Consider the following 27054-nt stretch of genomic DNA (forward strand, 5'->3'; position numbering starts at 1 on the left):
CCCCGCGTTATTTTGCTGCAATGTGTTGCTGGGGGCCTGTTAGTCATAACACGGCACATCGTTTGCTGCAGCGCGCGACAGATAATTAATTACAAGCTCCTCATTACCGACACAGCCTCAGTTTCGGTTTGACAGAGCTCCAAAAACGGCAAGCCGCCGGGTACAACTATCACCACCTAGCGAGTGAAATGCTCGATCACGTGAGCACACAGAACAGTGACGCATTTCCGCGCGGTCTGTCGTTGTCGGGCTCATCGTCGTCTGATGGCGACGATTTTCTTGCGGCGGGGATCGAAGGAATTTTCGACGTGGCGAATCACTTCAGGTTTGACCAGCTGGCGAGGAGCGATTCGTCGGGAACCGCGTGAAAACAGAAATGGCGGTTACGACGTCATCGTAACTTGTACCGGCTACAACGGTTACGTAGGGGAAGTAGGGGGGTCACCTCGGGTCACCTACGAGGGTGTCAATGCACTAGGTGTGGCCCATAATGCTGGATCGCGCTCGCGAACTTCAAAATTCATACAAAATACCTTCCAAGCTTTATTCACTGTCGATATTTTGCAGATGGTACACGCACGTACACGGGAATCGATCCAGCAGGCTATCTCGGCCGCGAAATTTTGTGTCAGTACCCCTTTAACTTTAACAATGCCTGTGTGAATGACATTGAAACTGATCCCATGAAGAGGTTCTGGTTAGAATCACAGCACATACAATCCAGGCTGGGAAACATTAGGAGGTCCGAGGGAATGCTTCCCGAGCATGTACGTGCATGGCCTTTGAGAGCACTGGTGAAAGGGGAAACACAGTTACATTGACCATAATGGTAGAAAGGACACTGCTAAAACTGCATGTATCTCAAGGAATTACAGATACAGACGTGACTTCAATTTCTCTGCCGATTTTACATTAGAATCCACCCAGACTGCTTTGTGCTTAGTGGTTGCTGCGTGCTCTGTCAGTGCATTTGATGCCGCTCCTTTCTTGCCGCAACTGCTGTTAAAGTTGGCTATCTCTCCTATGTAGATACACTCTCCTAGTCCACTGAGGATATATAAAGGATGCCAGGAAAGTTTTATTTTGGCAGCTTGTCCTTATCAGTTACGAGGGCCTGCCACAGTTCGCTCACGGCAGCTTCAGCAACCTTGATGTTACATTTACACAGCACGTGTAATACGTTGCACTTGAGGAAAGGGAGCACATCTCTCCTGTCAAACAGTGGAAGGCTTAGATTGGACAAACGGTGCTCCAGAACATTCATAAACTCTGGAGGGTAACCTCTCATTAGAAGGTTCTGCCTGCATGTTGGAAGTCTGGTGTTCAGATTTTCTGCAAATGCTAGTTGTCCCAACTGGAAGGCAAGTACTTTCCATTGGGGAGGGTCAGGATGTACGCACTCAAAGTCCAGACAGTTAGTTGAGTTAGGATCGTTGAGCACTACCAGGCCGTGAGCGGCGGCAAACGGGACCACACGGGAACCTCGCGCGTCGGTTTGTTGCTGTCCCCAAGCGCTGTCCTTTGTGTTAAAATCGCCTGCCACGATGATGTTGCGCGTACGAGACGCCCTCATCGCGTCTTCGATGGAGACGAGTATCGGCTCCATGGGCTTGTGGGGCGGGGCATAAATCGATATTAGCGTGAAGTCCTGGTCCCGTGCCTCGCAATACACGGCCACGACCGTGGGGGTGACAAGCAGAGGGCACAGATCGAAAGGCGCCCTCGCTACCAGCAAGGCCGCCGCGGGATCGTTATCGGCAGCGATATACTGAAAGCGCGGCGGAGGCTTGGGCAATTTCTTGCCCGGCGTATACGGGTCAGAGACTAGCGCTAGCGTAATGCCACCCTCTCTCATGGCGTCCGTGAGGTTTGCCGATGCAAGCCGCGCGTGGTCGAGATTTATCTGCAAGAACCTGATGGCCGTGTGGACTGAGCCATCGGCAGGAAGGTCACCCTCGTCCACGTCCCTCGCCTCGCCCCGAGAAGGTCCGGGTGCGTCCAAACGCTCGCCCCCATCTCCGGCCGTCCCCCTATCTCTCGCAGGTGTCGCGTCCATGTCCTTCTCCTCCTCGCACTCGGCCTCCCGCCTTATTTTACTGGCGGGGGCCGTAATCCGTGCGCGCTCGAATGCGCGCCGCCCTCTCCACTAAGATCGGTCACGCAGGAAACCCCGCCGGGTGAACCTCCGCCGGCCTACGCACGCGCTGGCATTCCGCGCAGCAGACCACCGGGTCGCCCATCATCACACTGCACGCGAGTGCCAGGTGGTTGCCCCCGCACTTCATACACGTGGCTTTCGTAGGGTCCGTTTTGTGTGGGCAAGAATTACGGCCGTGGCCGTACGCGGCGCAGAAGGTGCAGGTCGGCACGTGGAGGTCTTCCGTCACGCGCACCGCGGTCCACCCCAGCGTGACCCGCTGCCGTTCGATAAGCTTTTGAAAGCTTTCGGGGTCCACCTCCGCTACAAACGCGTTCGTGCCCGACCTCTCCCTAAAGACCATTCTGACCGCGCACTGATCTTCGTTTATCTGTAGCCCTGCGTTTCGTTCGTATAATAGCGCGAAAAATCGATCGTGGCTAACGTCAGGATCGACTCCCGAAAACCGCACGTGCGGCTTACGCTTTTCGGGGACGCGGACGGCGATGGATGCGCGCGTGACCGAATTTTCCTGAATGGCCCTCACCATATTGTGTACTGTGTACGAGGTGTTGGTAAAAACGGTCAGGCCGTACCTCGTGTGGCGGAGGGTCACGTCCGCGATGCCGTTGGACGCCGGGTCGATGTTGGTCTTCAGGAGACGTAGGACATCCTGCGCAGGCGTCGTGGCCGGTGCGGCAGGCGTGAGGAACGCCACGTGCTGGTGCTCCTAGCGTCGGGGTCGGGGCGTCGGGGTCGATGTTCTGCGCTCCGTGAGAAGGAAGCGCACCGCAGTGCACACCGGTCAGCGCCGCCGCGTACGAAGGTACGCCTGGCGGCATCGCAGAAGGCGCTCCGGGCACGCCTGAGCAGCACGGGCCGGCGACGCGTCCAGGGATCGCGCCAGAACCGGAGGACGCCCCCGGGTCTGTCCGCTGCATCGCGGCCATCTCCCGCCTGGCCTCTATGAGCTGTCCTCGGAGTGCCAGGGCGGCACCGCGCTCCGACGCCGCCTCCACGCGTAGGTCGGCACACGAGGCCACCAGCTCGAACACCCTGGACATAATGAAATTCCGGGCAGAGACGGGCACCTTGTTTGACGACTCCGACATGTAGCGCGAGAGCTCGTCCTCGCTCTCTCGCGCCCGCCTCTGTACTCGGCTTCCGATGTCTGTTGCGAGTCCCGGGACCACCGCCGTCGCGTCAGAGACCGATGAGGCGGCGTCATCTTCTTCACCAGGGTCACCGGGGTCGTTGCGTGATGATGCAGCTGCACGCGCCGGGTCCGCGTCGTCTGCCAGCGACTGCAGACGTCCCAGGACGTCGTCCCCCTCGAGGGAGAACTCGTCAGGGTCGGCAGGCGTCGATGCCGGCACCGGGGACGGCGTTACCGACCAGGACACTGCGTGTATTTGCCTCCTGGTCGTCATAGTGGGTCGGACCCTCGAGGCCGGCGCATACCCCTGGGCGATGCCGGGCTAAACTCGAAATCGGCCAAAAATGCCGAAAAGGCGCCCCAAGGCTCCCTCCGACGCGTCCTCGGGAGTCCTGGAACCTTTAGGGACCAGGTCCCGCAAGACCTGCACGATAAAAATCGAGAAAAACGCACCTTTCTGTGAAAAGCAGCCGGAGACGAAGCAGCGAGCGACCGACCATAAGCACGAGCGCTCGTGTTTATGATCCTTAAGATGCACGTCGCGAGCCTCTCTAATGTGTTGGCGATACGCCGACAGTGCCGTCGTGTATTCGCGCCGGAAAATCGCGCGCATTTGCAAATCGCGCGCCCGGTGAAAGCGGCGGCGTTTAGCTGTGACTGCGAGCCGTTCTATGTTGAGGTCGGGCGTGAACCACGGCACTGCATGGCTGAAAGAAGTGCCGCCCCAATCCAAACTTCATTCCCACCTCTTATGAAATAAAGCCAAAAATAATATCGTGGGAAAACCTGTACCTGCAAAAGGATACCAGGTTTAAAGCCAATTGAAAATAAATGAATAGGGGTTTTAAAGATACCCAAAGCGCTCAATTTTGTGGAAAAGCCAATTGGAAAAATAAAAGTGGGGCAAACGGTAACGCGTGTGGGCCCTGGGAGCTTTGGGACGACGAGCACAGAAACCAGGCAGGGTGTTTATTGGGTAGAAATGAGAAAAGACACAGCGGGGACGTGCCCCTAATGAAAATGACATGACAGGAAAGGAAAAAGGAAGAAAAGGGACAGAAGAGAAAGATCAGGACATGGAAAGCGAGAGTAAAAGAAAAGTTGGCATTCAGGAAGATCAGGGAGGAAAGTTAGGAAGAAAGAAAGAAAGTGCGGAATAGGGGCGAGAAGAGGAATCGAAACGTAAAATGTTCTTATATACAAAGCAGCAGTTGCATAATGTCCCATAGCATGAAGTTGTCCGGCCAGCCGTGCGAGGAGTCGAAGTCACGAGGGTGGTCTCCCAGGAGAGGAACGGGTGGATGACAGTCCGGGACGGTTGCAAGAAGTCGTCGCAGGCATAAGAATTGTGTCCTCGTAGTTAGGGTGTACGCCGAGGTCAGCAGGGCGAAAAGGAGAACGGGCAGGTGGCGTCACGGTCTTTACAGTATACATTGCTAGAGGCCTGCCGGCGGAGAGTATGGCCGGAACAGAGTCAACCGAGGTCGGGGACCTCAACAGTTTATGGCCCACGGGGCAACTCTGTTCCCACATGTCCCAGCCGTGCAGGCGTGTGTCATGTACGTCTGCAGATCTGATCCGAGAGGCGTGATGGCATGGTGGTGGCGGAATTCCTGATACGTCCGAGGTGATTCAATGGGATCATGTAAGAGTATCGTGAGGAACCGCACCGGTAAGCTGTGCCGAAGTCGGGTGACATGTATCGGACGGTACTTCTACCCCCGAATAGGCGTATCACAGTGCCTATATGTCACAAATGTGCGCGCTCACGGTTTGAATAGACCGATCCCACCAGACCATCTGCGCATGCGCGAGTTTCCGACAGTGGCACTGTCGCCATCTTAGTTGTAGTTCTCGGAGCGCTGCTGGTGCGGCTGCTTGCTGCGTGTTTCAGGTATATTGGCGTTTTGCACCAATCCTCGACACGCAAGACGATCGAACGCGGTGGAAAACTGTGTCCGCACCTCCAACATATGTTATTTTATTTCGGATTAACTGCATCCTAGCGCTAAAAGAAAAAAAGAACAGTTGATAGTGCCTACGTGTGACGAGGTGGTCTCGTCGGGTTGATGAGCTTGCCTCGTTTTGCTGAATAAATATTAGTAATAAAAAATGAGAAATCACGTTCCCGTCGTCATGAGAGCAAATATCTTCTTCAGTGAACGCAAGCGACACAAGCTACAGTATCCGGAAAATAACTTGCCCAAACTGCGCAGAGCTCTCCGCTATACGACAACAGGAGAAAAAAAAAAGCCGAAGGGGACCAAAAAAAGAAGCTTATTGCGCTTTTTTTTTTGTCGAAGCGACACTTTCCATGTAGACTGTGTTGTCAACGCAGTACTTCGATCACCATAATAAGTTAAATGTGAATGAAGATAAAACGGTCGCCGTGAAGCAGGTTAGAGGCGCGTCCGCTGAACAGTGACTGGCCGCTCATGCCGTTTGGCAAAGGTTAACATCACGAAAATCTCGTAAATGGCATAATATTTCCTGCTGTACAAGAGATGGATGAGTCAGTAAGAGACTTTGGCGGCACACGCAATGCGGCGGATAAGTAGCAGCTCGCTCCGGCTGGCGGCGGCGGCCTCAGCCGGTGGCTCGGCGCCGGTATCGTCGCTAGGCCTACCGCTTCGAAACGGCAGTGTACGGTTAATAGCCTACGCTCATAAAGAAGTCCAGCTTTGCTACCGCTGTGGCCCGCTTTACGATGCGTTCACAATAATATCGCATATTGAAAGGAACAGGGAAATCCCGGCGGCGGAGTTGGCTGCGATACCGGCACGGCCGAGTTTTCGCTGTGCGCTCCACGGCGCGAGCTGTACACAGCATGCAGTTATAATCTTGACTTGTATCACAGGTCTCGTTAATGCTAGACGCTTGACAGTCGTCATCGCATTTGGTGAGAAGTCGGTTTAGGTCTCCCTATATATTAAAGCGATATCTGTTGAGCCCGGAAAGGACGTTGTATCCAACCTGTCGCCGCTGGCGGTGATTGGCCCGGCAAGGGGATCCAGCTCGTGTTATATGAACTTTTGCTGTCGCTGATCGGTCCATCGTTCGCGCAGCAAGGTTGCTATGACACAATAGGGCACTGCTAAACCATGATGCATCGTGCACAGGGAGTTCACGAACACGTTGAACAAGAAAGTGCGCGGTAGTTGCCTCTCTGTCCGACTTCGTTGACTGTCGCACACATTCCTGTCGGAGCTTGAAATCCTTTGAGAACACGCAAAATCCGAGTCATTTTGCTTCAGGCTCCTGTTGTAGCATTCCAGTACACAGCGCGTCAACCCAACCATCGCAATTCCTCCAAATAAGGCCGCTAAAGCTCGTTAATGCAGCTCGCCAATGCACCAGCTGTAGGCAGCTGAACGTACCGAGTACTACAAGTACCGGCATGCACTGCGGCAGCGGTGGCGTAGTGAAACTCGCGGTGAGATCGGTCTATTATACGAATAAATATAGCGCGGTTTTGTGGGGAGGTGATTAGGGTCGGGTAGTGTCTTGCCAGGTATGCCGTACGAGGTGTTATGCGTTCAGCCAAGTGTGCTGTGAGAGAGCAATCATATAAATAGTGCTCGATCCCTTCACAGTTACCTCCGCAGACGCACGTCGAGTGCGGTAAAAGGTGGAATCTGTGAAGGTAGCAGTGAAAACGGCCGTGTCCCATGAGAAATTGGACGAGGTATTTGTTAGGGGGAAACCAGGCGGGAACAGAGGATGGATCAGGTACCCATTTGTGAAGGGCGGTGTCGGCGTTATCGCAGTCCATTCCTCGCGCCACCGACGAAGTTCCGTTTTCCGGAGGACGCTCCGCACCGCGCGCGAGGTGAACAAGGCGCTTCTAGGGGAACCTCGTTGCGCCGCTTTAGCCGCAAGAAAATCGGCCAATTCGTTCCCGAAAACGCCTGAATGACCCGGGACATGGAATAAACTGAGCGTTGTATTGCGAGAGATGTCCCGGATCAACTCTTTAATCTTTTGTACGCGGGCATCCGTAGTGCGTGGAATAGAAAGCGCCTGTAGCAACGATAAGCAGTCCGTGAAGACGTGCATACCCTATTGAAAATTTGCCCAATGGTGGGCATGATGGGACCCACTACCCATCATCTTGGTGGATTATGGTACTGGGTAATGATGGACGCATGGTGGACAGATGGTGGGTGGATACCGGGTGATGGACAGATGGTGGGTGGATATTGGGTGATGGACAGATGATGGATGGACGGTGGGTGATGGACATGCTGGGTGTTTGCTGGATGATGGGCAGATAATGGGTAATAACGATGGGTGGTGGACGCCTGAGTCAAAGTCGAGCTATGCAATTATTTACAAAAATAAGACATCGTGCTTCTTAACGTGATTATAGACCACCTTTACCATTGCGGTTAACGAGTTTACTTGCTGTGTCTACACGTGGCCAAGCATGCAGCCACACGTTGATGCAGCACGAAATCAATGAATGCATCTTGCACCAAATACTCATGTTTATTTGTTCTCCGTGCTGCCATGCCTCACACGTACGCCCTGCTGGCTTGCTTCATAAAGTAACTTCTTAGGAACTTGCAGATGGGAGAAAGGCAGTTTTCTTGAGGTAGTGCAGTCAGCCAGATGGGGTGTGCTTTGAAGTACTTTTCCAGGCATGCTACAACAGAATTGAATAAAAACAAATGAACTGCTTTTGATAAATTTGGAGCAATAACATCAATGAAACCAGTTGCAATCACTGACCAAAAGCTTAAACCGTATCAAGTCAAATAAAAGGCAGCACGTATCAGTCCACATGTCCGTAATGTTCTAATACGTAGTTCATTGCCAAGGCTGGTGTGCAAACCCCATTAGCTACAAAGTACGTCAACGGATGTCCTTGCTGAGCGCTTTGAGACTTCATATTGCTTTTTCTTATGCCAGCCATCTTTGACAAAAATATGCAAGCAACCACTTCAACTCTTTCTCTACCGAGTTTTTTGTTAAAATCTATGAAAATACCATATTTTTATTTGCCCATTTGATTCCACGTGTCCCGAAACAACTAAAAAACTATTTAAAGGCACATTATGCGCAAGATAAAAGAAAAATATTTTTTGAAAGTATGCGGAAAATTGGCTTCACTGCCCTGCAACACAGAAGGTGCCCTAATTTTTATTCACTTTTTGGTGCGGAAAATGTGTTTAAAATTAAAAAAATATTATGTGCGGACAAGGAGCCCGTAAAAAAGCCCTAGACGCGTCGTAACGTTGGGGGTTCCTTTACTACTATTGCCGTGCACTGTCGATACGTTGAGATTCAGTGGTCATCCAAATCTGATGATTTATAAAAAATATTCTGTATAGTCGCTGCCACACTTGCAGGGGCACTGATATTCTTCGTTCCACAAAACTTAAGCGAACAAGCTGAACAAAGCTGTTGCTGGCACTCGCGCACGTACACCCTTTTCTAATTCAAGTTGCCAGAATCCCGCCCGTCCTCAATAAAATGCATGCTTTGAGCGTGTTTTTATATTTTTGCTGCACTATCTGTGTAAGTCAAAGACAACGCAGCAAACTGAATCAGAGTATCTTAATTGCAGCGCACCCAAACGCTTCTTTCAGCGTGGACGAGCCCAGTTCTTCGGTAGGAGCATTATAAACCGTGTACGAACTCAGATCGTCCGTGGTAGGAAACGGGTTGTTAAACAGATTTTAAAGAGAAAAACAATTTGTCATTTAGGGCAAACAACTTCAGAGTACCAAAGGCACCACTCTTTACGCGAGAAGATGCTAGGTAGGCGATTCATAAAAGACGGTAGGCATGCAAACATGAACAAAAGACAACACAAATGCTGACTAACCGACTAGCCGAATAAGGTTAGTCGGCGTTTGTGTTGTCCCAACTTCTCTTTTGTGTCCGTGTTGCATGCCTACCATCTTTTATGATGAATCCCTATCAATTAGCTCTGCTTTCTGGCATTGGTAAGCAAGATAATGCGCAAAAAGAAGATACACGAGGCAACGCTGCATAGACGTTCCCACACCAGCTCTCCATGACGTCAGATTTTGCCAGCACCTACTACGGGCAATATTGTTTACATTGTGTTCCTACAGACCCAAATCTTAACATAAGTTTCACAAAATTTTAGCAAACCAGTGTGGCCAACATACGCAAAAAGACGTGATATTCGCGACATCATGTTGACATGTATGTGCTGAGTTTTTGCATGAAATTCGACAAGTGAAACACTGGCCTTCATTTCCTCTTCTACTAATTTACCTATGAAGGTAAAATTAATGACATTACAGATCTTAAAGAATAATTTATTTGTCTAAACTGGTCTAAGGTATCACTTTACTATCCTTTGAGGGGAGACACTCCTCGAAATAACATCTTTTTCATTTCTTGTAATAGACTTGAAAATACACATACACAAATACACACACACATATGTTGGCATCAGATGCAATTCACTAAAGATTGTTTGTGCCAATACAAGTGCACTGGCACTTGAGTTTGCAAGTCTAAGTGAAACAGCACAGAAAAAGAAGCTACAATGTATGCTAACGTTCTTCATGTCCAAGATGGTGTGGGCGTGTCGCATTAGTGTGCCGTGAATGTGCTGCATGCAGAACTTTCCTTTTTTGGCACGGTGGGAAGGCATGAAAGTTTATAGAAAACTTTGTGGAGGACAGGCACAGCTAACCACGTCATCCAGTAATGTGTATGGTCTTAATTGTTTATATTTTTTGTTCATATTCCTATGCTCAAACACAATGCGATTACTAAAGAGTACTTATACTTAAGTAAACAGATTACTCTGGTAGGCCATATATCACAAATTTCATTAATCATAAGTGTGCTGTTTAACTGTATGGCTGTGAATGCTGCAGCATAGGAATGAAATCAAATGTCCATAAAGTGCAATTAAGAGAGGTTTAAATTGTTTTTCCCATGCTTTCTTTGAATCCATTACTTGTTTTTCATATAGTAGTTTTTAACAAAAACTGGGCTCGCCTATTGCTTTCCGTCCTCTTCGTCCGAACAATAGCAGCATTACTCGCTGAGTGCGATAAAAATAACGTCAACTAGGGAAAAATGGGACAAAATCAGTCTGAGAAACGGCAGAGATGCAAAATAGACACAGCATATTTGTTCAATATTCAACACAGGTCTTAGGGAACAAACATTGATGCCATTTGTCACCAGCACTGAATGGGTCAAACTGAAGTATATAAATGGCCGACCAGACTGCTTATGTCCAGCATGTGTAGCAGCCACTGAGCTACCGTATAAACGCGTGTAAGGGCCGCACTTTTTTTTTCAAGAAATGAGGGCCAATTTTCAGGGTGCGGCCCATACACGCGACATTTTTTTTTTTTAAAGTAAAAACGCACCAGTTAGCGAACGAAGAGCGTTTATTGCAGTATACGACATTTCTTGCGACATACGTGCTCAATCGTCGTCACTCGGCGAGTCCTCAGACTTGGAGTCCGAGATGAGATGGTGTGCTGCGAAGCGCCGTCACCCCACATGCAGTCATCTTCCGTGCCATCCAAGCTGTTAGATATCCCGGCGACTTTAAAACTTCGGGACACAATGTCCGTCGACACCGAGCTCCACGCAGATTGGATCCACCCAAGTACAGTCGCCAAGGCTAGTCCCTTCACACGCAGCATGTCCGTTGAGTGCAAGACCATCATTCCGCACTTCAGTCACATAGCGGAGCAAGTCTTCTTCCAAATCGGGAAACTTGCACTGCTCTCCTCAGAAAGCGCGCTTAGTGCTGTTGGTGTTTCGCAAGGCTTCTTTTTGAGCACACCAACGTCGAACACACTTCTCGTCAACGTCGAATTTTCTGCCGGCGGCACGTTTCCCATGCTCGAGAGCATACTCGATCACCAACTTATAGCCAGCAGTGTAGCTATTCAGGTACCTGCCCATCCCAAAACGTGAACGCCGAGTAGTGCAGAAAACTACAGCAAACGGCTGGCTGAACTGCAAAAACCGAACAACGCGAACGCCATGCCAAAGTTGGTGATGCTAATGCCGATATGGATAGCGCCGATACCGCGTTTGTATAGAGATGTGAGAAGCTAAAGATAAAATCCTGCTTTAACTTTTAGTTGGCGGGTCTATGAATACTAATAAAAAGTTAAAATTTTTAGCCCACTTCACGAACATCTTAACACGAATAAAATCCAAAAATATATATTTATATACTCTAATTACGATGATGATGATGATGATGATGGTTGCGTTTTCTTGCGCCATCTATCGACTACGCCTAGAAGCTTACGCGAGCGCGCATTTTGAATACGTATTGGTTGAGGAAAGTGTGGGTGCGGCTCTTACGCGGATTTTTTTTTTTTTTTTAGAATATGCACTTCAAAAAAACGGGGTGCGGCCCTTACACGGGTGCAGCCCTTACACGCGTTTATACGGTATATGCTAGGGTCCCCAAATTGAATGCCATCATTGCTCAGAACAGCAGACGTGACGTTCAAACTAGCATCACGTTTTTCATAGAAAGTGAGCGCATTTGCCGTAGCCTCGAACCATCAGCACTCAATAAAGAAAAGGTAATCATTTCCTGACCTAAAGATTCTAATCAGGGCACCATCAGAACTCACAGTTGGGCAAGGTGGTACTCGTTCATCATTGAAATTTTGCTGGTGTTGTTTTGGTCTCTTCTTCGTTCTTGTCTAGTGTATTAAATTATCAACCAAAACGTATACTTCGTCGACCATTCTTAAACATCACCAAGTTTATACAACATTAGAACCCATACATATGCCATACTTTTGTGTGACAATGCAATCCTGCCACCCTTTCATTTAATATCAGTGATATGTATACAGACAACATTCCTTACAAAAAGCCTCGGCAGTTTGGAAACGAACTAGTCATTATTACCTTGTATACAGTCCCTTACATATGCAAACACTTTGTCGTGCAGTTACAAGTGAAGAAGTTCTACATGTCAACATTCAAATATTACACAATTGAGCAACCTTCACATTTGAGGAACCGCTTCAGCATAACGAGCCCTTACTCTGAAAGGGTCCGCAACAATAAATGAAAAGAGCTGCTTTTGCAAGAACACACAGACCAATATTTCCATGTCGAAATTTAAAAAAAATTAAGATGTGAGAACTAAGAATGTTGGGGCTCTTGATTGTGAACAGCATGTCAAGTTGGAGACATTTGTCATTTTACTGAGGTTGAAAGCCCATAGTTTCAGACCATCCAGTAATTAGATCACCTTTTTTGTTCAAGTCACCAGGTATCACACGCATTTTTTCGAAAATGCTTTCCTCTGCCAACAATGCCTTTTCAAACAAACCACCTCGCTTCAACAGACACAAATCTTCCTTGTCTACTGCATGTCAAAACTTGCTGGCCACAAAGTAATTTACCAGCATCTTCGAGTAGAATGCTTAACAAATTTGTTTGTGCCTGAACGTCACAATGAAATTTCCTCGTCAATGCATGTGTTTCACATTTTGGAACTTTTAAGATTAAATGTGTCGTGAGCAAAAGCCAAGTCATCTTAGAATCGATTCAGAAATTTCACCTATTAAAGTGGAGTTTAGAATCAAACAAAAGCTTTGTGCTGAACGAATTCTAATGCTGACTGAGCTTATGATCATGCCCATCACTTTGTCGAAGCCTCAGAAAGTACAAAGGCATGAAATATTATAGAAATTGGTCTTGTTTATGATTAGAAAACACGAACACACTCATTCCTCAGTCTACTTGAATACTTAGGTGAAATACTTTGGCAGCCATGGTATTACATTTTACTAGCCAACAGGAAAGTTGTTATACCACACGGAAAGCGAAAAAAAAAATGCCTTGTTTGTAGTAAAAAAGAACCTTGAGTAGGTGGTTCTGAAATTTGAAGCTCAATAAGCTTCCTATCTATGTGAGATGTAAAAAAGGCCTCTTATGACCATTTTTCACTATGGGAACCCACAAGATAGTGAGCCGTTCTTTCTTGTCGTTTTAAAGCAAAGAACATGGCAACACTCAGCATATAAATTTCTGCAGATGTGGGTCCTTTTGTTGAGAGACGTACTCTTTCAGGGCAAGAAAAAACACCGGTGAAGTCATTAAGCCCTTCACACATGAAAGTGATGTTTTGGGTGTAGGCAAGGAGGATATGTTTGAGTCGTTGCTGCACGACCAATAGCTGCTTTGTGTGAGGTTATGCACAGAACGACATAGATTACTGTGTTTTTCAGAACACCTTTCAGATCTTTGCAGGTGCACTTGTTGAATTTTTACCTGTTTACTGTGGATCTACAGTGACGTGATGGCTGGATGATGTCTTCACACAAATGTCACACAAATGTGTAAGTTCCGAGGTCATGTCAACCTTGCAATTCATTTCAATAGATTGACTGTGAACTATAAACGAACTCCGAGATCTGGATTATTTTGCAGTTAGAAGAGATATAGGTAGATTTCTCCTGTGCTCTTTTTGACGACGGCTGATGTGCTGGCTAGAACTTGTGAATATATGTGCCTTGCAATGATGACACAGAAATCTCGGGCTTTCACATGCAGTTCAAACGCTACCACACGTGCTCGGCATCATTTCTGTAGTTCGTACGGCAATACTGAACTCATGTTCAACCTATTCAAAGCTGGTGAAGAATATTTGGAATAAAAGAAAGCTGAACAAATTAGTAATGATTCATCTTAAAACGAAGGTAGGCATGCAAACGCAGACACAAGAAAGAAGTGGGGTCAACACAAACACCAACAAACAAATGAAGAGGCATACAGTGGTGGAAAAGAAAGTCGACACAAATACCTTTACACGCATGTGCAGGGATAGGGAGACACATCAATCCGGCACACTTGGAGCTTTACATGACAGATAACACTTCAGGAATCTGATTTCTTTGTCATGCAAGTCAGCTGACAGCTAGCTCACACATGTGGTTCCACAGGCTTTTAATATTACAGTTTTTACATTTCCACACTTGAATGAAACTACGCAATCATCGAATTTTGGCGTGCATTTACACTCTCGACAATGCAAGGTTATACACTCAAACCTCACTATAACAAAGTCTCATCTGCCACGAAAATAACTTCGTTATATCCGAAAATTCGTTATAAACGTTTATTTTTAACACTGTAGCTATGACAAGGCTATTCTTCATTTACTTCGTTATAACCGATAATTCGTTATATCCGTGTTCGTTATAACGAGGCTTGAGTGTATTAGATGGTAAACCTCCAGTTTATGACTCCTGATGTTTCATTAATCTCTGGTAAACATAGCGGCCCATTTGCTCTTTGGAGAAGCAGCAACAGCGAAGAGAAACATTATACCACACCTGTAGGCAATCGGTAAATTTGTTGGTGTGTTCTACGAAACAAATGTTAGTGCACTTTTTGTCTATTATCCGTTTATTCTTTCTCTGCAAGGTGGCGCAAATCTTACGTAGCTTACTGGCAGCCGTAATGACAGCATTAACACTATGCAGTTCCCACTTTCTTTAGCCTGTGAGATAAGCAATGAGTGTAAAGAATACCTACGGCACGCTTGTTACTGTTCATTTTTGCATCCATGTTTGCACGTGACACAATCGGCTTCTTTAAACGTTCAGCGACAGTGGCTACTGCAAAACGAGGATAACCTGCACCAAATGGACGCGTAACCTGTGCGTTAAAGCTGGCCTTCATTTTGTGTACAGACTGGTGAGAGATGAGTTAAAGCCCGACATGAAAATAGCGTTTTTTCTAAGCTTAGAATGCTTGGAGTTGAAGTTTGACAACAGTATTGAAGATCCAGAAGAATACTGCTAGCAAACTTGGTTTTCCTGAAATGTTAAGCAAATGCCTAAAGTTTGTATACTATCATTCTGAAGCAATACTTCAGTAAACTTCGGCCATGCTCCATTTAACTCAAATTGTTCTGTCACTGAGGTAACCATGGATTCAAATTGGTAACCACAACAAAATATCAAGTAAGCGTAACATGGACAGAATGAACTTGCATTGGTTTAAAGATGCCCCAATTCTCAGTGATTTATACCTTAGCACAGTTGACAAATGCTTAGAGGAGGCCTTAGGTAAAGATATTATTGAGGTTTTTCAAAAATTACGTGGACATGATTGATTTTTGTAGCGGTGATAAACTTGAAACCGTGGTCACTTCAGTGAATAGACAATTTGATGTAATTGAACGAGGGCTGAACCTTACTAAATAACTGGCTCAGAATGACAGAATAGTACAATTTCAGGACATTACCTTAGTGTTTCTGGGGAACCACGTGTGACGGCAGTATGCTCCTAGATCTTCAAAACTACTGTTCAACTTCTCATCCAAGCATTCTAAGTTTCTAAGGAATAGTACTGGCATTGCTGTGTCATGCCATAAGTATTTTCTCACCAAGTCGTGTGTGCACACAATGAGCACCAGCTTTAATGAACTGGCTAGACATCTATTAGAAGTAGGTCATTCTTGCGTTGTAGTAGCCTCGGTAGCTCAATGTTTAAAGAAGCACATTTTGTTACGTCTGAACGTGGCTGCAGAAAGCAATAGTAACAAGTGTGTCTTAGGTGTTCCTTACATTCAGTGCTTATCTCATAGGCTAAAGAAAGTGGGAAGTTTAATGTTGCCTTTATGGCTGCCAATGGGCCAGGTAAGATTTGCGCCACTGTACTGAGAAAGAATGAGCAGGGAATACACAAAAGGCAGACTCACATATTTTTTTGCAACACACACCCACTAGTTTACTGATTGCCGTGTAGCTCAGGTTTATAAAGTTCTTTATAGCTGTGGCTGTTTCTACATAGGACAGATGGGCTGCTGTGTTATTCAAAGATCAACGGAACGTAAGAGGTCGTAAACCAGTGGCTAACACACTAATTTATCTTTGCATTGTCGAGGGTGTATATGCACACCAAAATTTAATGAATGCAAGCTACTATTCGCTAGTATCGACATGCCTGGCATATTAATAGCAGTGGAAGTGCATGCTTGAGGCAGCCGTCGAATAACTTGTATAAAGAATGAATCAAATGCCTACACATTTCTCTCACATAAAGCCCCACATCTGCCAGATTAATACGTGTCACCCCATGCCCGTATGCAGGTAAGTGTTTGTGTCTACCTTCTTTTCAGTTGCTTTGCAATTCTTCAGTTGTTAGTCAGCAATTCTGCTGTCCCGATTTCTCTCTTGTGCCCGTGTTTGCATGCCTACCTTCATTTAAGATGGTGAAGAGTGGCACGACTGTTTGCTGCTCAACCGCAGTCTTGAAGAAAATGTCCCCACATTGCTAATTCATGAAAATATGACAGCTTTGCAAGTGAACCACGAACACAGCTGCAGGAAGGTGAAACATAACACTTACCTGACTCTCGCTGCATGACTTGGGTAAGCATGGTGCCTCAGGACAGCTCCTTTGCAGATCTAGAGCAAAAAACGCAATACAAAATATTAAACAAAACAATACAAATACATGTTTTTACTATAAAAATGCATATAAGTTCAAAAGCACGAGCTCGTATAAGCTGCTAGTCACATATTTTAAAAAGTTTCCAAGAAATAATTCTCGAAGCATCCACAAGCTACAAACATAAATTTCACCAGATGCGTCGTCAGTGTGTGAGAATGCATTTTGGCTGTTACCTACTAGGTTATCTGCGTGCAACTTTTATAACAATACCTGGACAAAACCTTTATAAATGCACTTCATCTGGAACTCTGAGACGATTAATATTTACAAACGTCGATGACATGAAAAGGTTAAGCGGCTATGAATGATGATCAATAGTACATACATGACTTCCTCAATCAGCTGTGAAAATGGCTCAAGCTATTGCTCTCTCCCAGCTAAATACCCGAGACAAAGTTGATGAGCATGGTGAACAGTTTTATTAAACCCCGTTGCCAAGATAGCTACTTAAGACATTGCAATGACATAGTCAACAGAGAAGCGCAAAATTATGTATTCCCAGGTTTGTTGAATCAAAAATAAAATGATACGTCGGCCACGCCACCAGTTTGCTTTGCGTTGGCTTATATGTATTAGTAGATAGGAGGTTGCTATTGCATATACTTCATTTTAGGCCAAAGACCTAGGAAAGCGTTCACATTGGCTCTGACTGCCTTGTATCCTAGTGGTGTGTGTCATCTTCACATCATCTTGTCTAATGCTGCTTCATTGCCTTTTTTAATGCACCAACCAGTGCAGTCCCAGTCAAGCACACTACTGATTGAGTTGTGCATTGCAAGCATGCAATTGTGGTTAACAAATATGAGCAAAATAAAATGCAAGGCACAATTACCTAGACAAACAACTTGTTTTGAATGAGAAAACTGTCATTATTATGCTTCTTCCACACAGGTTCCGCAGAAGTGAGTCGCAAAAGATATGTTGTTTTGATGGGCAAAATGAAGTATATGTGACGCACCTATTGACGGCCTTTTCTATAGAATATAACATCTTTGTTTGTTTTTTTATTTTGAAGAAACCGGACACTAATAAGCACACAAGCTAATATGCATTCATCATGTCTGGCTGAGTAGCTATTCAATTATTGCAACATTTCAATAACAGAGCGACTTTCATAAAAAGAGTGTAAAAGAAGGTATACAGCTGTTGCTCATCGTAACAAGTTTGCTTGCCCTCTCGTTTTAGCAGATTTCTAAAAAATACAAGAACCAAAGAAGGAAAATTGTAGTGATGCACCATATGGCACAAGGCAATGTGTGTGAGTGACTCATCGCTTAGCCTATAAAAAAATTACACCATATCTTAAAACAATGGTCATTCCTGCAGTGCCTGAATGTGCATTCTCATAAAGCTGAAATTCTTGCATTGTTCTGACACTGCTTAAAAACTGATGATAGTTATTGACTCCAAATTGTTCCACAAAGAGTCCTATTCACCTTTTAGAGGGCGGCAGCAGCCCACTTTCGCATACGCTAGGCACAAATAAAATCTGAGAACATATTCTTCTCGACGAACAGCCACCAGAGCAAGGTTTTGCTGCATCAGAATATTTAAAACAGATTTACGCACAATGCAAGCTGATAACCATCAGTCGTACTAAAGTGAGCACACACAGAAAGGGCCATTTTGGACCGTTATATCTCGTGAACAAAGCAAATGAGGAAATATGGTAATAAAACCGTATGTTCACTGACATAAGCGCTTTTCAATAAAAAATTGTCGTCAAAATTGAGACCAGATTTTTTTATTTTTTGAAAATGAACTTTTTTGAAAAAACTCGCTTCGTTAACTATATTTTTCTTTTTTTTCTTTTTTTTTGCATTGCCCGTAGGAAAATGATCTTCCGTGTAAATGTTCCAAAGCTTCTTTTCTATATTTACACTGTTTTGAAGTTTCTGTTTTTGAAATAGGAAAGGCGCCAAGGTGCTTCAAGCTTAGCACTTTTTTTATTTCGACCGTGTTTGCCATTTTTTCACATTTTCTTCCTTTTGAGAACGGCATAAAAAATGCATGGATGTAATTCACAGTATTGCGTTTTAAAATGAGGAAAAAAATATTTCAACACGTCATTTATAGTTCACGCTAAATTCTGCCGTGAAATCCGAAAACATTGCAGTGAGCAAAAACAGGAGGCCCGCACCGGCACCTTCAAATATTTTTTTGCCACGCCGGGAGCGTTTCTTGGAAATAAAATTTTCGGTTCACTGTACTTTGAGTGTGCCCACATTACACATCAAAAACCCACGCAAAACAAAAATATCGACCGGACAGGCATGTTTGATCTCTCGTGGAATCACCCTGCTGTGCATTGCTGCTGTGTATTTGTGGAATGTGTTTTCTCACCAATGCTTGGTTCAAGGCCACCGAAAATACTATTTTATAAGAACAAATGTGCTACTGTTAATTTCTGGGATGTCAAACTCAACAAATCCGCATCCCTTGGCACGTGTCACTCAATGCATTAAAAAAAGTTTAGCCTGGCTGGTATACATTCTAACGGGGTATCTCCATCCTTGATCGAATTTCGGCGCTAAAGAAGTTCATAGTATGGTAGAGATTCACCATGGTGCCACTCACCGGTACCAGGGAGACCGCAATAGGAGGAATCTCTTTGTCGTGTTCCACTTGGCATTCGTGACCAAAATCATATGGCTTTGAAGATGTGTGTACAAAGTATGGATAGGCACTGTACGCCTCAGGAAGCATTGCTTTTGTGTGCCTATCTGCAACAAATGCATTTATGCCACGGGTATCTCTGCGCTGACATGAGGTGTCGCCAAAGTACCTCGAAAATTCAACTCTAGGAGAGAATGTTGAGAGCCATGTGTAACGTTCAATGCAACAACAAAAGCAAGGATTGACTGCAAGCCTACTTGGTTCACAATGAGAAGGAAAATCTTACAAGGGTCGACAGAGTGTGTAATTGTGCTTCTTGTATTGCCGAAAAGTGCTGTAGCATTATAAAAAAGAGAGCGCCGTGAGAACACCATCTAACTTTGAATATGTAGGAAAGCTTCAAAATGGTGCTGCAGGAACGTTCACACATGTTGAAATGAAAACAGCAAAAAAGAATGAAATATTTCACAAAACAAGTCATGGCGTGATTGTCATAACTGGAGGAGGGATTTCAAGCTCCCTCAAAATTTTGAAATGCTGCATGTTCATATTGTCACGGGTATGGAAAGGTCCCTCTGGCACGGGCGCCGCATTGATACCGGATGGATGAAGATGACGACGACGTTGTTGCTGTGGGGCAGAGTCTGGAGCTGCCTTTTGACCTGCGTTCCTGTGCACTGTGTGCAGTGTTAGCTCGGTCAGTTCTTGCCGAATAAATAATCCCCGTAACAATATAAACGCACACACACATACGAACACATGCACAAAAAACATGAAGTATAGCAAGACCGCTACCATTAACAAATTTTCTGGCTAGGCCCCTGCATCGTGTGTATTTGTGTGTGGTATTCTGTGCTATCTTCATCATGACCCTGTAGCAATAACACACAAATCTCTTTGCTGTACAAGGGTGTATACATGAAAGCCAAATTTTCTGAATGTGGCCCTATTTCCTTGAATCAATGCAGGAATTGTGGGCGGTGCCATTACTAAAAAACGCCAGGCCTGCGCGGAAAGCGCAGCACAGTCACAGCGAAAGCTGGAAGAGCGGCATTTCTAGAGCCCGTTATAAACTCTCCTGTGGCTACTAATACAGGTACATTAGGAAAGTACCCACTACGCAACAAAGCGTAATTTTTGGGAAGTTGGGAAGCACCCAGCACGACATTATTCGTTGTTCTGCGGAGAAGCGAGGTACTATATGTAAGCGATTATGTGCAGTTTGTTGATGCGGCGGTTGATGACGATGAATAATTATGGTTGCGCCCTTTGTAATGGGTTGGAAGCTTTAAACGACCCACTAGTTACGAAATGCATATTGTGTGACGCCCTGTCGTTATTTAACTGTCCCACCACGCTTTATAACATACGTTAACCGGAGAAACGTAAAGCGAGAGAGAGAGAGAGAGAGAGAATTGACTTTATTGAGACCCTGAGGAAATGGATCATGGGAGCCTTATGGGCTTCCTTGGCAACCAACAGAAGTGCACTTGCCAGGAACCCACTACGCTATAAATCATTGTAATTTTTGAGAAGTAGGGCAGTAGGCACTGTGCCATTTTTCGTCATTCTACAGACAGCCGTGGTACCTGCTAAACGCATGTAAGGCATTATGCGCACTTTGTTGATGGTGTGCGTGATGACGATGAAGAATTATGGCAGAGCTCTTTGTAATGGGTTGGAAGCATTCAACAACCTACTCGTTGCGCAATTCGCATTGTGTGACGCCTGGTTACAGAATTCGCATTGTGCGACGCTTGGTGCTTATTCTACTCTTTTACCACGCTATATTGCATATGCTAATGTGGTTCGTTCCGACATGAAGCCTGTATAGGACCTTTTTGCAAAGCACTTTCAAGCACCGGCATGGCTCAGAGGTTGAATACTGGGCTCCCACGCAGAGGGCCCAGGTTCGAACCTCGTTCCATCCTGGAATTTTTTTCTTATTTAGTTTTTTTTCTTATTTCGAGCGATACTGGTTACGGACACCGGCGGCGGCGGCGGCGGCGGCGGCGGCGGCGGCGGCAGCGGCGGCGGCGGCGGCGGCGGCGGACAACTACGGCACCAAAAACGGCCGGTGAAACGATCTCATAACAGCTTTCGCTGTAACATGCAAATGGAAACAGGAATAATCCTTGATACACAGGGATACACGGAACAGCAACACAACACTGTAACCGGTTTCTAGACTTGACAAATTCGGCTGTTTTGGTGCCTGATATAGGTTGTTGTTGTTATAGATTAAACTAGACCTAGAAATGAAACGACACACTTTAGTATTGAGCAGCTTCAGATCTAAATGCATTTTAAATTGGATGTTGACGTGTGGCACATATGTCCTATGTATTATAGAAGATTCCTACTCCACATTAGCACTCCTACATGTTCCTATGTTCGCGCGTAGCAGATGAAACTAATTGAACCTCACCACATGTGAGTAGTCACACATAAATCACAAGTTTGATCTGTGACAACAATAATGTCAAAATTGTTTACAACAGAGCTGTGGCCTACCTGCATTTGTTCATCACTCGGGTTCACATCAGCATTGGCTGCATATGGTCATCACCAGCAGGGGAGGTGGCTGCAACAATTTCTTTGTTAAAGCATTGCCGAGAATTTGGTCTGGTTTGTTGCCAAAGAAATCTGGTAGGACAGGCTTTGAGAGAAAGTTGTGTATTAAGGCTGTTACCAGTTACCTCAGAGGTTATGCCAAGCAGGCATGGTCTCACGCAAACCATACACTGAATAATAAATGGGACTGACAAATACAGGGATATCTTTTAACTTCGTTCACCATGGAACTAACACATTATGCACTGATTAGCTTATGTGTTAGACAGAAAATAACATGAGGGAGGTCAATATATTTCACTAATAACACACATCCTTGTCAGCTACATGCTATAATGGGCATTCGACAATTACCCACCTAAGAAAATGTGAATAAATGTTATCTGAAATTTTCAAAGCCTCATCGTACATGTGATTATTGCTCAATACACTTTCCCATGAATTCTACTGAATGAATGTCGACAGCATGTGCTTTGCTGCCTTCAACATAATTTATGAGAAATACACTTTGTGCTTTACAAAAATTGCCGAGTTTTTGCAGAATTTCTGTGGTCTACATGTCTTTTACATCCAACAAAGCTCCGCATGCCAGTGTTGCACAGAATTTCTGTGGTCTACATGTCTTTTTGCATCCAACAAAGCTCCGCATGCCAGTGTTTCACTGTGCCATGTCAGTGGATTAACACGGGAAGTTGGGTGAGTTGGTGCATTATCATATTCTGCTGAAAGTGTAGCGCGGCATAGGTGAGGGAAGAATTGGATGACACGGCGCTTCATTCCTGGTCTATGCCACGTTGCACGTTCAACGAAACAAGCCATGTGAGTGCCATATTATCTACCTTAGATGCAGGGTGCCTTGTTTGTGCCCTTAGCAACATACACAATGTGCAACCACAGTGATGCTACCGAGGACTTCCGATTTGGAGCAATTTTTGGAGCAGCAAAATTTCCATTTGGAGCACTTTGGAGCAGCAATAATTTCCACTTTGGAGCACTTTGGAGCAGATAATTTTGCATTTGGGAGCACTCTGGAGCAGATAATTTTACATGTTGGAGTGCACTAGAGAAGTAAATTGCATTAACGTTCAAGCATCTAAACAATTATTATGGGGCTCTTATGAAGAGCTAAAATATTTCGATTCAATGCAAATCTCATGGAAAAAATTATCTCAGGAGTACTCCATATTTCACTCGATAATGCAAAAATAAGGGCTCATGCAGTTGAGTGTTCTGCATAACCTCTTCGGTGATTATTTTCGACACAAGCAAATAAACAAAATACCGGATCAATAAAATTGTACTTTTCGAAATAAAACTCTAAATACATCTATGTGGTTATCAGCAGACGTGGTAGACAAACACAGTGACGTACAACAGTGCCTCAATGCTAAAGAGTCGCACTGTCCCTAATGCATTCCCCTAAGACGACTCCAAGGCGAAAGCCAGGTCTTTTTTCTCCTCGATCGATGTGTTGATCCTCCCCTCCCTCTCTGCAAGCTTTAATTCTGCACCTCACCTGGTTGTGCACTGCCTCCATGATCGGCGCACTGATCACGGAAGCAGTGCAAAGCGGCGATGTCATGTGAAGACGTCATCACATGACATTACGACACATGACGCCATGACGACGTCACTAGTTCTGAAGATCTATGACGTCGTGATGACGCTATCACGTGATGATTATTTTTTGCATAAATCGATTGACGCCACGACGGTCAATTTTCGTGTTTGATGAAGCATAGATCTAAGGTTTTCGCATTAATATTGCGTATTGAACGTTAACAGCCTGGCCATTAACAACCTGGCTTTATATACCAAACTGTCCTCCATCATGTCACCACTGTGCTGTGCACGAAATAGCTTCGCTTATCATCCACTTAACGTGAAATGGCTCCTCAATTTTTTTTCAATTTTTATTGCGATAGCAATTATATGGACACTCTCGGCGGGTTTTCACCGTCGCCGTTGCCGTACTTTTCCGTATAAAGTCCAAACTGATAACATCACCTCGCGCCACCCCGCGCATTCTACCCGCGGGTAAAAGCTCACGAGCGCTGGCAACGAACGCGGCTGAAGCAGAGATTAAACGAGCCGGCCGTCTCCGTCGCACGGAGAGCCCGTGCGATAACATCTTCCCGCGCGAGCGGGCTTGCCGTCGATTGCTCATAAGAGAGGAAACGTCTCTCTTTGATGGGCCCGCCCGTCTTTCGTAAGGAGCATGAAGGGACGCCAGGGGAGGGGTGGGGGAACTGCATCGCTCGAAGGGAGCAGGCGCTGGCGCGCGCGCTATCTCGAAGCATCAGGAGACGGCTCGTAAATCTGCTGTGCTTTCACCGCCTACTTCGCGTTTAGAGAACTCACAGCCCGAAAACCGCTTCGGTTCCTGGAGCGACCATATCATCTTAAACCAGCGTTTTTGTGGAGTTACGCGAGATCAGATCCAAAAGAGTTAGCTCCTAGCCTTACTTCGTATAACAATACAATTTGTTGTATCACATTCGTTGCTTCACCCTTTATGTGACATAAAGGACAGCCAACTGCATAAATAACTGCCTCTAAATTTATGCCAGCGAATATTGTCACGTGGTTGTGACGGTGAAGAAGGCTGCAGCAAGACTGGGAAATATGCAATTATTTATTGGGCGAACTTGTGCCCGGAAATGAAAACTCAAGGTACCATGTACGCTGTTAGCGGCGAGAACAGTCGGCGGCAGTCAGGTAATCTGATGAGCGGTAAGACACGTTGGCATTTATATATGTGGCATCGAAGATTCAAGCCTTTTTTTTCGTGGTCAAGTTAGTTCCAGAATAAACTCAACTGTTCATGTCGAGCGCTCAAGCTTATCAGGACAATCTAAAATAATCGGGAATGTTTGACATGCCAGCATGGCACACGCAAGGCAGTGTTCACGTGTGTAACGTGTCGGTTACATGAAAATACAAGAAGCAAGCGTGGCATTACCCACCTCTGAAAAAGCATCGTCCCAATGCTTAAAACGAACACGAAGCAAAAAAAAGTATGCATGCGCTAAGAAAGGACAATAATAAAGAAAGCAAAAAGCAGAGTCCTCAGGTTTGAACTTCAGGTCATGCACAGCGCCACTGCGAGTTGTCTGCTGCGACCTCATAGCCCAGAGCGCTGAGATGTCGAAGCACCTTGTAGGCCCCAAAGTATTGCTGAAAAAGTTTCTCACCGAGTCCACATTGCTGTATCGCCATCTACACCCAAACACAATTGCTGGGCTGGCATTCTACATGGCGTCATCGAACGTAACAATGGCTGTCGGTCAGTTGCTGTCACTTGATGCACGAAGGGCGAGTTGTCTGGTTTCTTCGGTGCTTCGAAGGTAGACGGCAATGTCAAGGTTTTTTCTTCATCAGTGACATTGGGTACATGGTGTCGAGCGTTGTAGCAGGGCTTCTTCCGTAAACCAGCTCGAAAGATGCCGTCTGTGTGGCTTCTTGTATTTCCGTGTTGTAGGCGAAAGTTACATACAGAAGGATACAATCCCAATTCTTGTGTTCGTGGTGGACGTACATTGCCAACATATCAGTGATGCTTTTATTCAGACACTCGGTGAAGCCATATGTCTGCGGGTGGAAGGCAGTTCTCCTTCAGTGAGCTGTGTGGCTCATAAAATATATCTTGCCCTTAGGGATCACTCGGGCTCAGACTCACCAAATTTTTCCTCAGCCCAACTCACTCGGACTCAAACTCACCAGCATATTACTCAGCAGGATTCACTTAGACTCTGACTCATGGCTTGATGTGAGCCTGAGTGAGGAGACTCGTAAGTCCGTTCGCTTAAAATGAGCCTTTTTGACATTACTTCGATGGGACGAGTGGCAATGCCGCAAAGGTGTCCGAATTTTCAGTGTCCAAATAAATGGTCGGCGACTGTCCATCTAATTTTCTTATAACAATAAAGTGGCTGTGGTCTTAGATGTCAGCTACTTGCTGTTCAAGCAGTGCGGCAACCACGGAGATTAAAGCCGCATAAAAGGCACCATTGGCGTGCCCCATTGTACTGTTCGAATCGTTTGTTCTTAAACAACGCATTAGACCCACAGAACTGAGGCAATAAATAAAAAAGGGCACCACAACGGTTCATTGTAACGTTGTAGCACCCACAATATCAGTTACAGAAGCGGGAGTACCACTTCGTTATCATCAGTTTCCATGTGAGACGTCACCGCAGTCCAGCAGTAGGTGCAGCTTCCTGCTTCCGGTTGCCATTTACGTTTTGTATGTGTCTGTGTAGGTGGTAACCTTGCGGCGCGTTTCTTGTTTATGTGTTTCCGCAAAGCCTCGTGATGCCGTAGAGGTATGGTAGCCACTACAGTAGAGGCAATGCCAACGATATACTTCAAGAAGTTTACAACACCACGTAAAAGTTACTCTGAGGCCAACAATGGCAACCCAGCGATGCTGCCAACCAAGGTGGAAGAACTTTTGACAGTGTACCGGAGGATGTGGCTTCGAATCCAGTGGAATAAATAGTGGTTTTCTGCGCCTTAAGACAGCATTATATACAAGTTTTAGACTGCTGCTTACAGATATTCAGTGCTGTGTGTGACTATGCATTTCGCAATGAATGTACTCTGCATACGTCGTTGTGTTATATCATGCTGATAGATGCGTCTTAAATGAACGTGCATGTTATATCTCATTCTTTCCTACAAAAGTCGCCAAAAGTAGGGGGTGCATCTCTACACAGAGGTGAGAACTTATACTCCAGAAAATATGGTACAGTCACACCTCGTTAATACGTACCCGCTTTAAGCGTACTAACGGTTAAAACGTAGTTGCGACGAATCCACGACCGAGTCTCATAGAGCCCAATGCATTCGCTGACCGCTTAAGCCGTAGTACTTCGCCCTACGCCTACCGGTTAGTGCGTACCCTGCGTACCGCGATAACGTTTTGTGCCATAAAATTTTACTGCGCCGCTGAACTTCCCGACGCCACAATGTGCCGCCAAAGGTTTCCGTCTTTTCGAGAAGTGCGTAGATCGGTCGATCACTGAATCCGACTTCCGCGCGATTGCGGCGATGCCTTTGCGGGTAAGCGGGAAAGAACGAAGGTGAGGCGGCGGCCACCGACGAACGCGGCAGCATG

At 45.8% G+C, this 27054-nt stretch overlaps 1 long non-coding RNA gene across 1 annotated transcript; it reads right to left on the reverse strand.

Moving 5' to 3' along the window:
* Positions 1-7764: 7764 nt before the first annotated feature.
* On the reverse strand, positions 7765-22284 carry LOC119384850 (uncharacterized). The gene is made up of 3 exons (XR_005181941.2): positions 21876-22284; positions 16641-16699; positions 7765-7938 (listed from the first exon to the last, which is right to left on the reverse strand). It is a non-coding gene; the product is annotated as an uncharacterized LOC119384850 (long non-coding RNA).
* Between the last annotated feature and the right edge of the window lie 4770 nt (positions 22285-27054).

This window comes from Rhipicephalus sanguineus, chromosome 3 (assembly GCF_013339695.2).
Source record: "Rhipicephalus sanguineus isolate Rsan-2018 chromosome 3, BIME_Rsan_1.4, whole genome shotgun sequence".
NCBI lineage: Eukaryota > Metazoa > Arthropoda > Arachnida > Ixodida > Ixodidae > Rhipicephalus > Rhipicephalus sanguineus.